Consider the following 9,790-nt stretch of genomic DNA (forward strand, 5'->3'; position numbering starts at 1 on the left):
ATTGCTTTAATGCACTTAATTCTGCTTCATCAGGAGTGAAAGTTTTGTTCATTTAACGGACTTAATTGTCCTTTCCTTCGTCTAGTGAATTCACGTTCAATGAGGACAAAACTGTCATTACATTATGGCTTGTAAGTTGATTCTAAAATGAGCCTATCGTAAATATACTCATTTCCTTTTCTTTTAAAATAAAAAATAAAAAAATTCCACTCCATATGATCAATCGTGAATTTTCACTTATTGACTCGAACTTCTAACTCAAAGCCAACATCTCCCATCTAAGGCACGTTATAAAGCTCTTAATTATTAGAGTCCCTTCACTTTAATTTGTCTAAAAACTGCGAAGCCACATACATTGGGAATTATATGGGACCAAAGCTGCAATTAGTGAATTTACAGCATGCATAGATCTTTTTTGTCTTGACGTGGCGGGATTTGGGACGCATCCGTGGAAATACCACATGTGGGTAATTGAAGACTACAGCAGCTGGAAGTGAATTGACAAACACACCAACACGTCTATGATAAGAATTTAAATAAACTTAGTCAAATATCATAAATACCAAAATTAGAATTTACCAATATTTGAGGGACAAAAAATACTATTAACCATTTATCAAATATATCCGTCTATATAGAATAAGAGAAGCAAATTAATGTGATGATGTCAAGTGTCACAATAAAAAATAAGCAAGTGTCAAATTTTAGGACAATAATAATTCATATGATCATGCTATATGCTATATGGATAAGATAAAAACATAAACAATAATTTCAAGAAATAAATAAAATATATAGAGATATAACTTATGTATTAATCTTAAAAAAATTAAACTTTCATATTAAATAATAAAGGGATGAAGTATTCAATTTAATTTCTTATTAAAAATAATAACAATTACAATTATTAATAGATTTATGACTTATCTATCTATATTATATCTATATAGAATATGAGAAGCAAATCTATGATGACCCAAAAGGTCATTACTTGTTTTAGAAATAAATTCTGTGTTCCGAGGCTTTAAAAACCTCTTTCAGTATCACCTCGATTTGCGTGCGCAGTCCGGGCGTGTATCCAGAAAGCCATTATGTGAAAATCTGTGAAAAATGATGAATTTTTGCCTTTCAAATGAATTTAAGTTGACTCGGTCAACATTTTGGGTAAACGGACACGGACCCGTGATTTGACGGTCCCGGAGGGTCCGTAGGAAAATATGGGACGTGGACGTATGCCCGGAATCGAATTTCGATGTACAAGCCCGAGAAAATTTTTTTTAAAGAAAATTATTTTCGGGAAAATTTATGAGTTTTTGAAAATGAAATGTGTTTAAAAGTTGATGGTATTCGACCCGTATTCTGGTTCTGGAGCCCGGTACAGGTCTTATATGTGATTTAAGTTGTGTATGTGAAATTTGGTAAGAAACGGACTTGAAATAACGTGAATCGGACCGTATTTGAGAAAATTGGAAAATTTGAGGTTCTTAAGTGATTTCATGATTTTGATGCTAAATTCGTAATTGTTGATGTTATTTTGACGATTTGATCGCACGAGTAAGTCCGTAGGGTATTTTTGAGGTAGTATACATGTTTGGGTTGGAGCCCTGAGGGCTCGGGTGAGTTTCGAATAGGCGTCGGAGTGTTTTTGGACTTAGAAATCTGGTATTTCTGTTGTTGCTGGTGTCTGAGTTTTTACTCTTTGTGAACGCGTGGTAACCCATGCGAACGCACAACAAAAATGGGGAGGGGGCAGGTTTGCACTATGCTGACGCATAGACCTGGGTGTGAACGTGAAGCTTTAAGAATTTACTCTCCGCGAACGCACCGGGTCAGTCGCGAACGTATAAAGTAGGAATGGGGCTGGGGCTAGGTAGTTTTAACTCTATGCGAACGCATCCCTTGTGATACGAACGCGAAGGGCAGGGGAGGGGAAACCTATGCGATCTCATAGGCTTTGTTGCGATCGCATAGCCTATTTTTGCCCAGTCTTTTAAAACAGTAGAAGAAACGGGATTCTTAAAAAAATTCGTAACTCTTTCACTTAAACTCGAACTTGGTCGATTTTTGAAGAGGGATTTCACCACAAAATCATAGGTATGTATTCTTAAACTCATTTTCTTCCATTAGATTTCTAGGCCTAAATCATGTTCTTAAGGGTAGAAAATTAATGATTTGGGTAGAGATATGGCTTTTGAATAATTGAAATTTAGACCTCGTTTGGGGTCGGATTTCGAAACTAATTACATATTCGGGCTCGTGGGTGAATGAGTGATTGGGTTTTGGTCCGAACCTCGTATTTTGACCAAGCGAACCCGGGGTCGATTTTTTACTTTTTGGGGAAAATGATATAAAACATATAATCAAGCATTGGGTATGAATTCTTTAGCATTTATTAATGTTTTTAATTCAATTTGGACTAGATACGAGTTATTTGGAGGCAAATTCTAAAGGAAAAGCGGTATTTGAGGCTTGAGTTGGCCGTGGAAGTTAGAGGTAAGTGTTTGGTCTAACCTTAGCATGAGGGATTAGGAGTCGTATCCTATTTGCTATGTGCTATTTGTTGAGTATGATGTATAGGCATGGTGACGAGTATCTATACGTTGGTGTCAAGCATGCCCGTGAGTCTTATATTGAAATCATTGTGTTCTTAATAAGTACTACAAATGCCTAAGTTGTTGATTCTCTGTGTTGGGCAAGAATTATGATTATTCTCGTGGAAATAGCTTACAGTTGAGTATTGGTGTTGGTTGAGGTTTCTTTTGTGAAGCTAAATGTTAGAACAAGTTTGGTTATAACTGATTCCCTTGCTGGGACGTATTTACTTATACTGTCGATTTTCTTGCCGGAATAGTGTTGTTTCCTTATTGTTCCCTTGCTGGGACTCTTTGGTGATTGGTGTTGAATTGTATATTGCGATCGGGTTGCACGCCGCAACAATATTATATTTGGATCGGGTTGCATGCCATAACAATATTATGATTAGATCGGGTTGCACGCCGCAATAGTGATAAATGATATGGATCGGGTTGCATGCCGCAACAGTATTTTTATGATTTGGATCGGGTTGCGCGCCGCAACAATTAATGATAAAAGTGGTTATTGACTGGTTACAGTTTCCTTATTCTTTCTGCCGCAGATATTAAATTGTTCTTTACGCGTTTCTCCTGCGTTACTGTTGGCAAATGATACTCTTCTGCTGCATGTCCCCCTCCCATCCTTAATTGTATATTTCTGTTTTATTTTCTGTATATTATATAACTACACAGGTTTATTTGGTAGTCTAGTCCTAGCCTCGTCACTACCTCATCGGAGTTTGGCTAGACACTTACTAGCACGTGGGGTCGGTTGTGCTGATACTACACTCTGCACTATGTGCATATCCCGGATCAGCAACTTTCGGACCTTAGCTTGGGTGGTTGCCTTCAGTCCACTCGGAGATTCTGAGGTAGTCCTACAGGCGTCCTCAAGCCCCGACGTCTCCCTCTATCCCTCCCTCTTGTTTCCTTTACATATTTCAGAAATAGTGTATTATTTATCTTTCAGACCTTGTTTGTAGTAATTCTAGACCATCTGTGGAGTTGTGACACCAGTTTTGGGTAGATTTTGTTTAAGACATTGTATTGGATAAATATTTTGATTGTTTTATTGTTTCTTCCACTTGTTTACAACTTCCCTTTTTATAAGCTTTTGTTCCATACTTGTTAAAGGATTAAAAATGGGAAAAAGATAATTTGTTCAAACAGTTGGCTTGCCTAGCTTTCATTAGTAGGTGTCATCACGACTCCCGATGGTGGGAAATCTGGGTCGTGACAAGTTGGTATCAGAGCTCTAGGTTACATGAGTCTCACAACTCACAGACAAGCTTAGTAGAATCTGAGGGATCAGTACGGAGACGTCTGTATTTATTCCCATAGGCTACAGAGTTACGAAAAAACTTCACATTTATCCTTTCTTATCGTGCGGTTTTGTTTCTCAATGCTAATTGAATGTCTACTCTATTCTTTCGCAGATGGAGAGAACACGCGCTTCCTCATCCACCGATCAGCATCCCGAGCCCCCAACAGCTGCTCCCACGAGGGGTAGAGGGCGAGGCCGAGGCCGTACTAGAGGCCGAGGTAGGGGCAGAGCTCAGCCTAGAGCAGCAGCATCAACAGCGGAGCCTCAGGTTGACTTTGATGATGAGGTTCCGACCCAGGCAGTTCCGGTGGGCCAAGCTCATGTCCAAGAGGGGTTCATTGCTACCCCAATACTCCAGAATGCTGTGGTCCGTCTAGTGGGCCATATGGAGAGTGTCACTCGGGCAGGATTGCTTTCTGTAGCACCATCCATCTCTCAGGCTGGAGGAGGAGCCCAAACTCCTGCTACTCGCACTCCGAAGCAAATGGCTCCCCAGTTTCAGACTCCAATAGCTCAACCAGTTGGAGCAGTTCAGCCGAGTGTGGTAGCTCAGAGCGGTGATAGAGCAGATATGTCTACCGATGAGAGAGAGAGTGAGGAGGTACATTGAGGGACTCATTCAGCCTATTTGACTTCAGAAGGCTAAGGAGGCGGGGAGTGAGATTTCTTTTCAGGAGGCGGCCAATGTGGCCAGGAGATTTGAGATGGTTCTGTGGCAGGGGGTTGGTCAAGGGTCTGACAAGAGGCCTCGTCATTCAGGCAAATTCAGTGGTGCCTCGCCTGGAAGTAGGAATTCGTATGGTAGAGGCCATCCTCCTAGGAATTTTCAGTCAGCACTTCAGGTTTCTCATGTCGCTTCAAGTGGTCGTGGTTCTCATATGCAGTATGATGATAAGCAATCCTACAGTGCACCACCAGCTCCTATTAGTAAACCACCGCTCCAGAGTTTTCGGGGTAGTCATTTGGGTCGCCAGGGTCAGTCTCAGTTTCCTCAGCCGCAGCACTCAGGTGGAAGCTTTGAGTGTGGTGAGTATGGTCATATCTAGAGGGCTTGTCCTAGATTGGTGGGTGTTCAGTCGCAGCATCAGGGTTCCCGTGCTATAGTTCAGGTGCCAGGTGTTCCACAGCCTGCTATGCTAGCTAGGGGTGGGGGTAGAGGTGCTAGAGGTGGAGGTAGAGGTATTAGAGGTATAGGTCAGGCAGCTAGAGGTGGAGGCCAGCCAACAGTAGGCCGTCCCAGAGATGTAGTTTAGGGTGGAGGTGCTCAGCCCCAATGTTATGCTCTTCCAGCCAGGCCTGAGGCTGAGGCTTCTGATGCAGTTATCACAGGTACTGTTCTGGTTTGTAGTAGAGATCCTTCAGTTCTATTTGATCCAGGGTCTACATACTCCTATGTGTCATCTTATTTTGTACCGTATCTGGTCATGCCTAGCGATCCTTTGAGTGCTCATGTATATGTGTCTACACCGGTGGGTGATTCTATTGTGGTAGATCGAGTCCATCGTTTGTGTAAAGTTGTGATTGGGGATCTTGAGACTCATGTAGATTTGTTACTTCAGGACATGGTTGATTTTGATGTCATATTGGGGATGGACTGTTTATCGCCTTACCATGCTATCTTGGACTATCATGCCAAGATTGTGACCTTAGCCTTGCCGGGTGTACCTAATTTAGAGTGGAAAGGGACTCCTGGTGATTCTACCCATAATGACATCTTATATATGAAGGCTCGACGTATGGTCGAGAAGGGGTGTTTGGCCTATTTGGCATATGTTTATAATTCTAGTGCCGAGGTTCCTTCTATTGATTCTGTGCTTATTGTTCGTGAGTTTCCTGAGGTATTTCCTTCAGACCTGCCGGGTATGCCACCCGACAGGGATATTGACTTTTGTATTGATTTGGGTCTAGGCACTCAGCCCATTTCTATTATGCTGTATCGTATGGCCCCGCCTGAGTTGAAAGAGTTGAAGGAGCAGTTGCAAGACTTGCTTGAAAAAGGTTTCATTAGACCTAGTGTTTCCACTTGGGGTGCACCGGTGTTGTTTGTTAAGAAGAAGGACAGATCGATGAGAATGTGCATAGATTACCGATAGTTGAACAAGGTTACAATTAAGAATAAGTATCCATTGCCGAGGATTGATGATTTGTTTGATCAGCTTCAGGGTGCCAAGGTATTTCGAAGATTGACTTGAGATCTAGCTACCATCAGTTGAGGATTAGGACATCCGATGTCCCTAAGATAGCTTTCTGCACTCGGTACGGGCATTCTGAGTTCTTGGTAATGTCATTCGGGTTTACAAATACCCAACAGCTTTTATGGATTTGATGAACCGAGTGTTCAGGCCTTACTTGGATTCATTTGTGATAGTCTTCATTGATGATATCTTTATTAACTCCCGCAGTCGAGAGGAGCATGAGTAGCATCTAATAGTGGTTCTTCAGATTTTGAGGGATAGTTAGTTGTATCCTAAGTTTGCGAAGTGTGAGTTCTGGTTGAGTTTAGTTGCATTCTTGGGTCATGTTGTATCAGCAGAGGGTATTCATGTTGATCCAAAGAAGATAGAGGCAGTCAAGAGCTAGCCTAGACCCGCATCAGCTATAGAGATCCGGAGTTTCTTGGGTTTGGCAGGCTACTATCGTCGGTTTGTGGAGGGGTTTTCGTCTATTGCAGCCCTGATGACCAGGTTGACCAAAAAGGGTGCCCAGTTCAGATGTTCGGACGAGTGTAAGGCGAGCTTTTCGAAGCTCAAGACAGTTTTGACTATGACACCAGTGTTGGTTTTGCCCACAGGTTCCGGGCCATATACAGTTTATTCTGATACATCTTGTATTGGATTTGGTGCGGTGTTGATGTAGGATGGCAAGGTCATTGCCTATGCTTCGCGGCAATTAAAAATTCATGAGAAGAACTATTCGGTTCATGATTTGGAGTTAGCAGCCATTGTTCACGCATTGAAGATTTTGAAGCATTATCTGTATGGCGTGGCATGTGAGGTGTTCACGGATCAGAAGAGTCTGCAGTACTTGTTCAAGCATAAGGAGCTAAATTTGAGGCAGAGAAGGTGGTTGGAGCTGTTGAAAGACTATGATATCATCATCTTATATCATCCGAGAAAGATCAATGTGGTGGCTAATGCTTTGAGTAGGAAGTTAGCCAATATGGGTAGTCTTGCTTATATTCCGGTCGGTGAGAGACCGCTTACTTTGGATGTTCAGGCTTTGGCCAATCAGTTCATGAGGTTTGATATTTCTGAGCCTAGCCGTGTGCTAGCATGCACAGTCACTCTTTATTGAAGCGTATTCGAGATCAACGGTATGATGATCCTCATTTGTATATCCTTAGAGACACGGTGCAACACGGAGGTGCCAAGCAGAATACCTTAGGAGATGATGGAGTTTTGAGATTGCAGGGTTGAGTTTGTGTGCCTAATGTGGATGGTCTACGAGAGTTGATTTTAGAGGAGGCCCATAGTTCCCAGTACTTTATTCATTCGGGCGCCGGTAAGATGTATCAGGATTTGCATAAGCATTATTGGTGGAGGAGAATGAAGAAGGACATTGTTGTATATGTGGCTCGGTGTTTGAACAGTCAGCAAGTTAAGTATGAGCATCAGAGGCCCAGTGGTTTATTCCAGAAGATTGAGATTCCTGAGTGGAAGTGGGAGCGTATCACTATGGACTTCGTTGTTGGACTCCCACAGACTCAGAGGAAGTTCGATGTAGTGTGGGTTATTGTTGATAGGCTGACCAAGTCAGCACATTTCATTCTTGTGGCAGTCTTTTATTCTTTCGAGATGTTAACTAAGATCTATATCTAGGAGATTGTTCGTCTTCATGGTGTGCCCGTGTCTATCATTTTAGATCGAGGTACGTAGTTTAACTCATATTTCTGGAGAGCAGTTAAGCGGGAGTTGGACACACAGGTTGATTTAAGCACAGCGTTTCATCCTCAGACGGACGGGCAGTCCGAACGGACTATTCAGATCTTGAAGGATATGCTCCGAGCTTGTGTCATTGAATTTGGAGGCTCGTGGGATCAGTTTTTGCCCTTAGTAGAGTTTGCCTACAACAACAGCTACCAGTTGAGTATCCAGATGGCCCCTTATGAGGCTTTGTATGGTAGGCGATATCGGTTGCCGGTTGGATGGTTTGAGCCGAGAGAGGATCGATTGTTGGGTACGGATCTAGTGCAGGATGCCTTGGACAAGGTCAGGATTATTCAGGATAGGCTCCGTATAGCTCAGTCTAGGCAAAAGAGTTATGCCGACCATAAGGTTTGTGATTTGGCATTCATGGTTGGCGAGTGGGTATTGCTTCGGGTGTCGCCTATGAAGGGCGTGATGAGATTTGGAAAGAAGGGAAAGCTTAGCCCTAGGTTCATTGGCCCGTTTGAGATTCTTGATAGAGTGGAAAAGGTGGCTTACAGACTTGAATTTCTGCCAAGCTTATCAGCCGTGCATCCAGTGTTTCATGTGTCCATGCTTCGTAAGTATCACGACGATCCATCCCACATATTAGATTTCAACACTGTTCAGTTGGACAAGGACTTGTCCTATAAGGAGGAGCCGAGAGCTATTCTAGACCGGCAGGTTCGTCAGTTGAGATCAAAGAGTTTTCCTTCTTTTCGTGTTCAGTGGAGAGGTCAGCATGCTGATTCATCGACCTTGGAGTCCGAGTCTGATATACGGAACTGTTATCCCCATCTTTTCCCCAACTCAAGTACTTTCTTCTTATGTCCGTTTGAGGACGAACAGTTGTTTTAGAGGTGGGCAATATGATGACCTTGTTTTAGAAATAAATTCTATGTTCTGAGGCTTTAAAAACCTCTTTTAGTATCACCTTGATTTGCGTGTGCAGTCCGGGCGTGTAGCCGCAAAGCCATTATGTGAATATCTTTGAAAAATGATTGCCTTTAAAATGAATTTAAGTTGACTCAAAGTCAACATTTTGGGTAAACAGACCTAGACCCGTAATTTGAGGGTCTCGGAGGGTCCGTAGGAAAATATGGGATGTGGGCGTATGCCCAGAATCAAATTCCGAGGTCCAAGCCCGAGAAATGAATTTTTAAAGAAAATTGTTTTCTGGAATATTTATGAGTTTTTGGAAATGAAATATGTTTAAAATTTGATGGTATAGGGCCCGTATTCTGGTTCTGGAGTTCGACACAGGTTTTATATGTGATTTAAGTTGTGTATGTGAAATTTGGTAAGAAACGGACTTGAAATGACGTGAATCGGACCGCATTTGAGAAAATTGGAAAATTTGAGGTTCTTAAGTGATTTCATGATTTTGATACTAAATTAATAGTTGTTGATGTTATTTTGGCAATTTGATCACACGAGTAAGTCCGTAGGGTGTTTTTGAGGTAGTGTACATGTTTGGTTTGGAGCCCCGAGGGCTAGTGTAAGCTTCGAATAGCCATCAGAGTGTTTTTGGACTTAGAAATCTGGTATTTCTGCTGTTGTTGGTGTCTGAGTTTTTACTTTATGTGAACGCGTGGTAACCCACACGAATGCACAACACAAATGGGGAGGGGGCGGGTTTGCACTAAGCGTATGCATAGACCTGGGTGCGAACACGGAGCTTTGGGAATTTACTCTACCCGAATGCACCGGGTCAGTCGCGAACGCATAGAGTAGGAATGGGTCTGGGGCTGGGTAGTTTTAACTATATGCGAACGCATCCCTTGTGATGCGAACACGAAGGGAATGGGAGGGGAAACCTATGCGATCGCATAGGCTTTGTCGCGATCGCATAGCCTATTTTTGCCCAGTCTTTTAAAACAGCAGCAGAAACGGGATTCATCAAAATTTTCATAACTCTTTCACTTAAACTCAAACTTGGGCGATTTTTGAAGAGGGATTTCACCACAAAACCATAGGTATGTATTCTT

Source organism: Nicotiana tabacum, chromosome 8 (genome assembly GCF_000715075.1).
Source record: "Nicotiana tabacum cultivar K326 chromosome 8, ASM71507v2, whole genome shotgun sequence".
Taxonomy (NCBI): Eukaryota; Viridiplantae; Streptophyta; class Magnoliopsida; order Solanales; family Solanaceae; genus Nicotiana; species Nicotiana tabacum.